Source organism: Triticum urartu, chromosome 6A, assembly GCF_056163025.1.
Source record: "Triticum urartu cultivar PI428250 chromosome 6A, HENAU_Tu73, whole genome shotgun sequence".
NCBI classification, from domain to species: Eukaryota; Viridiplantae; Streptophyta; class Magnoliopsida; order Poales; family Poaceae; genus Triticum; species Triticum urartu.
Genome location: NC_141878.1, coordinates 431,492,128 through 431,502,693, shown reverse-complemented (window position 1 = coordinate 431,502,693; position 10,566 = coordinate 431,492,128).

Here is a 10,566-nt window from a genome sequence, read left to right as displayed (position 1 = left end):
CAGCTTCAGAATGAAGTTGACAACCTTCTTCGAAGAATTCGCCTGGAGTGGGCAGGCCGGTGAGCTCAATGATATCAAATGCATTGGCTTCATGATGGACATTTCCGGTCATCCACTCAAGGATCCAAGTCTTCGGATCTCTATTGTATCCTTTGATATGGAGAGTGGCATAAAACTGAAGCAGAAGCTCTTCGTTCCAGTGCTCTTCATCAGTCACGAACGGCAGCAGACCCACTTGCCTGAAGCAATCCAGTGCTTCCTCAAGGCATGGCAGACCAGCAATGGCTTCAACCTCAAGGCGCTTGTGAGGGAAGATGCGACCTTGGTTGTATAAGATGCATGAATAATAACTGCGCTGAGAATAGCTCCAGAACCTGTCTGATATAATCCTTTCCCTTGAATAGGGGTTCTTGGAGCTATTAAAAAATGTGTTGTCTGCCTTGAAGCTGTTTATATCAAAGGAGCCAGGTGCTGCTGCAGGACCTGGGAACCTTGGAAGCCTTGGGACTGGCTTCTGGACATGAGGCATGTGCTCAATGTGATAATCAAATTGTGGGCCTGCAGCAGACTCATGAACTGAAGTGTCTGGCTTAGTGGCTTCGCTGTCCGCTGAAGCATTTGGTGGGGCGGGCTCCACATTGGCTTCAGTGTTAGTAGTGTGAGGGACAACTTCAGGCACGTTCTCCTGGGGAACTGCATCTTGATGGAGCGAGGGAGTGGGTTCTGGAGGTGCTTCTTCATTGTCTTCGGCTGATGCAGCCGGAATTTCTGCAGACTGGACTTGAGGCCGTGGACCTTTGCGAAGCCTACGGAACGCAGACGACGCTTGTGGTGTCGGAGTGGGCTGGGCCTCAATGTCTTCTTCTTCCTCCTGAGGGCGATCCGCCCATGACTCATCTTGTGCCATTGGCGTCAGAGGACGTCCAATGCTGATGAGTTCGCTTGTTTCAAGCTGAGGAAGGGCTGCATCACCTTGCACATTGTCCTGATGACCAATGTCTTCAGCAGCTATTGGATCGGCTGCTGGAATAGCTTCAGCGTCAGGTGCCTCTGTGGGAGCAGGCTCATGAACTGTCAGTCTTCTTTCTGCATTGGGGTGAATGACAGAAAGGGGTTCGACCATCAAGGGCTCTGTGGTAGCAGCCCTAGTTTTCTTGGTCTTGCGCTTCTTTTTGCTGGGGGCAGTAGGAGAGGCTTCAGAGCTCTTCCTTTTTCTGGCTTTAGCTTCTGCAGCTCTTGTCTTCTTTAGCTCTGAAGCTGTTGACCGGCTCTTTGGCTTCGAGCCAGTCGTGGCGGTTGGGAAGACAATCGGAGTTGCTGCATGTCCTGATGCCTCTGGTTCACTCACAGCAGACTGCTTCTTCTTCTTTGCGGCCATCCTTGGGTCGATGCCAGGACGCCCAAGTGCCTTACGCTTTTCAGCCTCGTTGTAGGCTTGAACGCATTTTTCTGCCAAAGACTTCATCCTTTCACGCGAGCCCTGAGCTTCAGCACGCTTCTTCAGAAAGTTTTCTTTGAGCTCATGCAGCATGATTTTAAAGCTCCTCACTTCCTGCACGCTGAGGCTGGCCATGTGCTGCTTGAACTTAGCCTTTTCATGATCAATCTTCTGCTTCAGCTCAACAATGCGCTGAGCAATGGCCAGTTCTGAAGCAATTGCGCCTTGGAAGGCGACGCTGAGTCCAACAGGCAGCTGCAGATCATTGAAGCTTATGTCTGGTGAGTCAAACCATTCATCGATGAAGCTGTGGATGATGGCGACATCAAACAGAGGCAGATTGTTGAAGATTTCCGCTTCTTCCTTGCTTTTGATGAGCTGCTCTAGTGCGTCATCACCCAGATCCTCATGGCTGGATAGATCAATGGCTTCACTGCGCAGAATGGCAGCAGCAGTGAGCTCTTTGCCTGTTTGTTGCTAGGGCTCCTTTTCCTTCAGGGGCTTGGAGACGCGGGATACGTCTTCAGACTGCACACTGACGTCGGGAGGTGCAGTTTTCAATGGCTTCGCCCTTGAGATTTTTGAGGTAGGGGCCGGCTTCGAAGCTTTTGGTTTCTTTGTTTGCTTTGGCTTCGGCACAGCAGGAGCTTCATCATACTCAGAATCAGCTGGGGGGTCATTCACAGCAGTCCCTTGGACTAAGATGTGGGTGATCAGGCCCTCAAGATTGGCAAACGGACCGATGATATTGGGTTCCGCGTCGCGTGTGCCATCTGCCCTTGGTGAGGAGGGACCAGGGTTAAAGTCAAGCCCAAATTTCTTCTTGTTTAGCTTCGCTGACTGTTGGGCAAACTCAAAGTTACGCTTGAAGAGATTGTCGTCACGACACCAAGAAGTGACGACGAATGAGCATCTTCAGGCTGTGGTCCTCGGACCATGCATGGGTAGAAGCCTTGAGCAATGGCTTCATCTCTGGTCCTGGGTACAAGGTTCTTGTATAAGATATCCCCCTATGGATCTTGATAGCATTCTTTTCAGCATACTCCTGGGTGACGAAGCGGTATTTGAACCACTATTCTGCCCAATAGCGTCGAATCCATTGGATTCGGGTCTTGCGCTGCCCATAGCTCTCTTCTGGATCTGTTTTGTACATTTCTGCCAAGTCTTCAGGCAGATCCTTAGAAGTTCCCTCACGTCTCTGTCTGCCCCCCTTTCTTGCCGCTGCAACTGAAGCCATAAACTTTAACTTGAAAGGCTTCAAAACTTTCAAAGGCTTCAAAGGCTTTCTTTTTCTTGGCAAATAGGAACTGGCTTCAGGAGAGTTTATGTGATGCTGTAGGAATTCTGCAAATGAATGCAGACTATGAGAACTGAAGGATTCTCCCACGGACATGTACCTGTGACAGCATTAAGGTGCGAGGGAAGGGGAAGAGGTCATATGCATTCTCAGAAGGTTTTGAAGATTAATCAGTTTAGAAGACATTGACCTCATCATGCGAAGACATTCACTTATAGATAAGAAGTTGGTTCCAGATTTGTACGAACCCATAGATCAGTACAAGTGAGGAATCTAACTACTTTATGAAGCACAAGTGAATATACTAGGCATGTTATGAGATGCAGTGAGAGATCTAACTAGTGTGAAGAGAAACTTCTTATGGTAGAAAGTGACAGAACCGTGAGATCAAAAGAAGCTGTAAAAAGAAGTTTTATTTACCACACTGGAACTGCTAGACGGAAGGAAGTTGATGCCGAGCAGTTCAGTCCTCCGTGCCCTAACTTGGCGACGGAAAACACCTACGGCGAAGGCGGAGAGGACGATGTCCGCGGTCGGCGTGAGGACGGCGTTGGAGAGGTTGCGGCAGCGAAGCGCTTCGTCTCCGGCGTCGTCGAGTGCTAGCGGTGGCGCTAGGGTTCGTGCGAGGGTGGAAGAAGGAGATAATGACCGCAGTAAGTGTGAATTTATAGACTCAGGGGCGGCACTGTGCTATTACGCAGGTGCCCCTGGCGGTTCGTATTTGAGGAACGCATGGCCAGTTAGCGGAAGTTTGGGGTTTGTTCCATGTCCCACGCATGCCTAAATTGTCGGGCGGTCGTTCCTGCTTCTCCGGATTTTATGTGGAGGAATGAGCATTAAAAACGGATTTTATGGTTGTCTCTATATCTTCAGCTGACAAGGACGCAGTGAAGACATTCGACAGTTTCAATAGAATGCATATGACTTGGAGAGATAGAGTTAGAGATAGAAAGCATAGAGAGATTAGGGTCCGATCACATTCACTTAGTTCAAAAGATTCAACCAAGAAGACATAGCTATAAGTGAATGTTGTAGAGGACAGAACACTAGTATGTATATATCTATATAATCAATGTAGTGAAGATAATCATGAAGACATGTTGAGTTTGAAGCCGAACCAAATGTGAAGATATTACAAGGTAACGCCATGAGTGAAACACTTCAAAACGGAACGTTTGGTGGTGGCGTTACCCACCGTATAGGAAGTATTAGACCCAGACACAGAGCACAATTATCGTGGCGCTCCGAAGTCAAATTACATATTAATGTATTCACACTTAGGATGTATGTCTTCATTGATTGAAGATATACTTTACTTTGTGTGTTGCACATCTAAGTCATCAATATGCGTAAGTGTTAGGATGTGTGCCTGATCACAGGACATTTGAGGATTCCAAGATATTTAGCTCACACCGTAACTTGCAAAACCTCTTTTCATCCAAGGGCTTGGTGAAGATATCTGCCAGTTGCTCTTCAGTGTTGACGTGTATGATATAAATGTCTTCCTTTACAACATGATCTCTGAGGAAGTGATGACGAATTTCAATGTGCTTTGTCTTCGAGTGCTGAACTGGGTTGTTGGCAATCTTGATGGCGCTTTCATTGTTGCAGTAAAGTGGCACTTGCTTCAGATGAATGCCATAATCCTTGAGTGTTTGCTTCATCCACAGAAGCTAAGCGCAGCAAGATCCAGCAGCAATGTATTCAGATTCAGCAGTGGAGAGAGAGACACAGTTCTGCTTCTTTGAAGACCAACATACAAGTGATCGTCCCAGAAAGTGACATGTGCCTGATGTAGACTTGCGATCAACTTTGTCACCAGCATAATCAGCATCCGAAAATCCAACCAAATCAAACTCTGAGCCCTTTGGATACCATAATCCTAGAGTTGGGGTGTGAGCCAAATATCGAAGAATTCGCTTCACAGCTAAGTGATGCGACTCATTTGGTGCTGCTTGAAATCGAGCACACATGCAAACACTAAGCATAATATCTGGCCTAGATGCACATAAATAAAGCAAAGACCCAATCATGGAGCGGTATACCTTTTGATCAAACTCTTTACCATTGTCGTCAGGACCTAGATGATGTTTGGCTGGCATCGGTGTTGTGAAGCCTTTGCAGTCTTGCATACCGAACTTCTTCAGGCAATCTTTGAGATACTTTTCTTGAGATATGAAGATGCCATTGCGCTGTTGTCTTATTTGAAGACCAAGGAAGAACTTCAGCTCCCCCATCATGGACATCTGATATTGCTCTTGCATCATATATCCAAACTCTTTACTGTACTTCTGATTGGTGCAGCCGAAGATAATGTCATCCACATATATTTGGCACACAAACAGTTCACCATCGTATGTCTTCGTGAAAAGAGTGGGATCCAGGGAACCAGGTATGAAGCCTTTGCTCTTCAGAAAGTACTTGAGTGTATCATACCAGGCCCTAGGGGCTTGTTTGAGGCCATACAGTGCCTTGTTGAGCTTGCATAGCATATCAGGATGTTTTGGATTTTCAAAGCCAGGCGGTTGTGCAACATACACTTCTTCTTCAATCTTGCCATTGAGAAAGGCACTTTTCACATCCATTTGATATAGAAGTATGTTATGATGATTTGCATAGGCCAGCAGTATGCGTATGGCTTCAAGCCTAGCCACAGGAGCAAATGTTTCATCGAAGTCAATGCCCTCCACTTGAGTATATCCTTGAGCAACGAGACGAGCTTTGTTTCTGACAACTTGACCATGCTCATCTTGCTTGTTGCGGTGTATCCATTTGGTGCCTATTATGTTGTGCTTCCGTGGATCAGGACGCTTAACCAGTTCCCATACATTATTCAGCTCAAACTGTTGAAGCTCTTCTTGCATAGCTTGAATCCATTCAGGTTCCATGAAGGCTTCTTCAACTTTCTTGGGTTCTAATATTGAGACGAATGCGAAATGCCCACAGAAGTTTGCTAGCTGAGTTGCCCTTGAACGAGTGAGTGGACCAGGTGCATTGATGCTGTCAATTATTCTGTCAATCTGCACTTCATTTGCAACACGAGGATGTATAGGGCAAAGTCTTTGCTCTTGCTGATCTGTGTTGTTGTTGGGAGGAATGTCTTCAGGTTGAGCAATGTCTTCATGTTGATTAGGTGCTAAGATGATGAGTTCTTCTTCAGGATGAGCTTCAGAAGGCATAATCTCTCCAGTTCCCATAAGCTTGATTGATTCACTAGCTGGAACTTCATCTAGCACATTTGGCAGTTGCTCTCTTTGTGAACCATTTGTTTCATCAAACCGCACATCCAATGTTTCGACCACTTTGTAATGGAAGAGATTGAAGACTCTGTAGGAGTGTGAATCCTTTCCATATCCAAGCATGAAGCCCTCATGTGCTTTTGGTGCAAACTTTGAGGTGTGGTGTGGGTCCTTGATCCAGCACTTTGCGCCAAATACTCTGAAGTAACTGACATTTGGCTTCTTGCCAGTTAGGAGTTCATAAGATGTCTTGTTCAGAAGCTTGTGAAGATAAACACGATTGATTGTATGGCATGCAGTATCAATGGCTTCAGTCCAGAATTTTCTTGGAGTCTTGTATTCATCTAGCATTGTTCTGGCCATTTCAATGAGTGTTCTGTTCTTGCGTTCGACGACGCCATTCTGCTGTGGCGTGTACGGAGCTGAGAATTCATGTGTGATGCCCAAGGTATCAAGATATGTATCAAGGCCAGTGTTCTTGAATTCAGTGCCATTGTCACTTCTGATGTGCTTTATCTTGGCGCCAAAATTGTTCATGGCTCGATTGGCGAAGCGTCTGAAGACATCCTGCACTTCAGTCTTGTAAAGGATTATGTGTACCCAAGTATATCTAGAGTAATCATCAACAATGACGAAGCCATAGAGGCAAGCAGAAGTAGTGAAAGTTGAGTAGTGGGTGGGACCGAAAAGATCCATGTGGAGCAGTTCGAAGGGTTGTGTAGTAGTCATGATTGTCTTCGAAGGATGTTTTGCCCTTGTCATCTTCCCTGCTTCACAGGCACCGCATAAGTGATCTTTCTTGAACTTGACGCCCTAGATGCCTATGAGATGCTTCTGCTTCGCAAGGGTGTGGAGGTTCCTCATGCCAGCATGCCCAAGCCTCCGATGCCAAAGCCAGCATTCTGAAGCTTTAGCAAGAAGACATACTGCAAGTTGTGGTCCTGCTGAGAAATCTACCACGTACAAATCACCTTTTCGATACCCTTCAAACACTAGAGATTTGTCAGATTCCATTAGTACCAGGCAACGATATTTTCCAAACATTACGATCATGTTCAAATCGCAAAGCATTGAGACAGACATTAAGTTGAAGCCAAGGGATTCAACAAGCATGACTTTATCCATGTGTTGATCCTTTGAGATTGCAACTCTACCTAGACCCTTACTTTTACCAGTGTCAGCAAATGTGATGTGGCTCTTGTCGGATGGACGTAATGTTGAGTCCATAAGAAGGCTTCTTTTGCCAGTCATGTGATTTGTACACCCACTGTCAATAATCCATTCTGAAGACTTTGAAGTCACTGGTGTCGTACCCTACAGTGCAGTTAGGGGGATAGGCTTCACGAAGGGTATTGTGAAGCATAAACATTTGACGAACCAGTGGGTTATGAAAACTTAGATCCAGATTAGGACTAATAGGGAGAGTAGCATGCGATTCAGGAACGAAGTACATAATGATGCCATTCGGGCAAGTTATCTTGCGCCCTACAAGATTTCTAAGGTCCCCAGCAATAGCATCAGAAGATTTTGTTTCTCTGCTGGAGACCTTTACCTGCAAAAGAGAGTTAAGCTTTCTTAACCACCCACATCTTCAAGGGTGGCTTAGAAGCAATAAGTCTAAGTGCAGCATCTGAGAATTTTGGCTTTGAAGCCTTAGCAAACAGTCTAGCAGGTGGATAGCTATACTCATAGGAATAGGCAGAATAATTTTTGGTCATATGAACATGACGGTTTGATGAACCGCTCTCATATTCATATGCCTGAGTATGGTTTCCCTGCAAAACATTTGCGTTAGTGTGACTCAGATGAGTCCTCTGTTTGTATGAAGCCTTTGGACCGTATGAAGCCTTTGGTCTGAGGTTTGTCTTCTTCAAGTGAGGTGTCATGAAGACATTCACAGGAAGATTTTCCAGGCACTTTTTGGAAACCCAGATCTTCTTCATAGGTGGTCCATTCCTGCAGTTAGTACCAATGTACCTGGCAAACACTTCACCATTCTGATTTTTAAACAGTTTATAGTTTGCATCAAAGGATTCATCAATGATAATGGGGTTAGCACAAGTGAAGCCAGATAAGTTGGATGGATCTGCTGAAAGTTCCTTTGTAGCAACCCATGTGGTTTTGGGGTACTGCTCAGGTTTCCGGTAAGTGCCATCTGCATTGATTTTCGTCACAAATCCAACACCCTCTTTCCTAGGGTTTTGGTTCAGGATCTGCTTCTTGAGGACATCACATAATGTCTGATGTCCTTAAAGACTTTTGTACATCCCTGTTTCAAGCAATGTCTTCAACATAGCATTCTCATCAGCAATAGCAGTGGTATCCTCAGCAGAGGGGTTAGTTACCACGTCAACAGTTGAAGATATTGCAACAGCAGTAGCAGTGGAACATTCAGCAACAGAATTAGCATTATCATGCTCAATGCATTTAAGACATGGTGGTTCAAATCCTTCCTAAGCGGGACTGATCTGTTCGGAGCGAAGTGACTCGTTTTCCTTTTGAAGATCTTCATGAGCCACCCTCAATTTCTCAAGTTCTTGCTTCCTTTGAAGATAATCATAGGAAAGCTTTTCATGAGTTGTTGAGAGAGTATCATGACGATCTTCAAATTCCTGATACTTAACGTGAAGGTTTTTTATGTCTTCAATTAAGGATTCAGATCGAGTCATTTCAGCACCCAACAGATCATCGCTTCTGTCTAATAGTTTTTGAATATGTTCCATAGCTTTTTGTTGTTCAGTTGCAATTTTAGCAAGCGTTTTGTAGCTAGGTTTTGAATCACATTCAGAGTCATCATCACTAGATGTTTGATAGCGAGTAGTGCGTGTGTTTACCTTGGCACCGCGTGCCATAAAGCAGTAGGTAGGAGTGGAGTCGTTCTTGTCATTTGCGTCGGTGTCGGTGATGCAGTCATTGTCTTCAGTGTTGAAGATAGACTTGTCGACGTATGCTGTAGCCAGACTCGCAATGCCAGAATCAGACTCCTCCTCAGACTCCACCTCTGCCTCTTCAGATGCGGACTCCTCCTCTGAATCCATCTCCTTTCCAACAAATGCACGTGCCTTGCCAAATGAGCTCTTCTTGTGTGATGAAGACTTTGATGAAGACTTGGAAGAAGACTTTGAGTATTTCTTCTTCTTCTTGTCGTCAGAATCATATTCCTTGCTCTTCTTCTTTCTTCTGTTCTCATTGTCCCACTGTGGACATTCAGAGATGAAGTGTCCAGTTTTCTTGCACTTGTGACATGTTTTCTTCTTGTAGTCATGAGCGGAAGCTTCATCATTCCTTGAGCTTGATCGTGAAGATTTTCTGAAGCCTTTCTTCTTGGTGAATTTTTGGAACTTCTTCACTAGCATTGCAAGTTCCCTTCCAATGTCTTCAGGATCATCAGAACTGCTGTCAGATTCTTCTTCAGATGAGGAAACAACTTTTGCCTTCAAGGCACGAGTTCGCCCATAGTTTGGACCGTAGATATCTCTTTTCTCAGAAAGCTGAAACTCATGTGTGTTGAGCCTCTCAAGTATGTCAGATGGATCGAGTGTTTTGAAATCAGGACGTTCTTGAATCATCAGGGCCAGTATGTCAAACGAACTATCAAGTGATCTCAGCAGCGTCTTGACAATTTCATGTTTGGTGATCTCAGTGGCGCCGAGGGCTTGAAACTCATTTGTGATGTCAGTGAGCCGGTCAAATGTGTGCTGGACATTCTCATTGTCATTTCGCTTGAAGCGGTTGAAGAGATTGCGAAGGACACTGATTCTTTGATCTCTCTGAGTTGAGACGCCTTCATTGACCTTGGAGAGCCAGTCCCAGACCAGCTTGGATGTCTTCAAGGCACTCACACGGCCATACTGTCCTTTTCTCAGATGACCACAGATGATATTTTTGGCAGTAGAGTCCAGTTGAGTGAACTTCTTGACATCAGCAGCAGTGTCACCTTCTCCAGCCTTGGGAACGCCGTTCTCGACGACATACCATAGGTCGACGTCAATGGCTTCAAGATGCATACGCATCTTATTCTTCCAGTAGGGATATTCAGTTCCATCGAAGACGGGGCACGCAGCGGAGACTTTGATTATCCCTGCAGTCGACATAGCTAAAACTCTAGGTGGTTAAACCGAATCACACAGAACAAGGGAGCACCTTGCTCTGATACCAATTGAAAGTGCGTTATATCGACTAGAGGGGGGGTGAATAGGCGATTTTTATGAAAGTCTTCATATCTTGGGAGTTATGAAGACAAACAGTGAAGATTATGCCTATTACCATGCAGCGGAAGTTAGATTACACTAGGCCAGCCATGGTCATGTATTCATTAGAATGAAAGCACAGTGACAAACAGCTTCAGTGTAATAAGGATCAAGTAGGAAGAAGTTATGAAGCCAAACAGATCATGCATTCACGTTGTGAAGACAAATGATAAAGCAAGCATGCAATGACTTCACAATGAGTAACAGCAAGAGAAGGAAGTGAAGATGAAACCAGTGACTCGTTGAAGACAATGATATGTTGGACCAGTTCCAGTTGCTGTGACAACTGTACGTCTGGTTGGAGCGGCTAGGTATTTAAACCTTAGGACACACAGTCCCGGA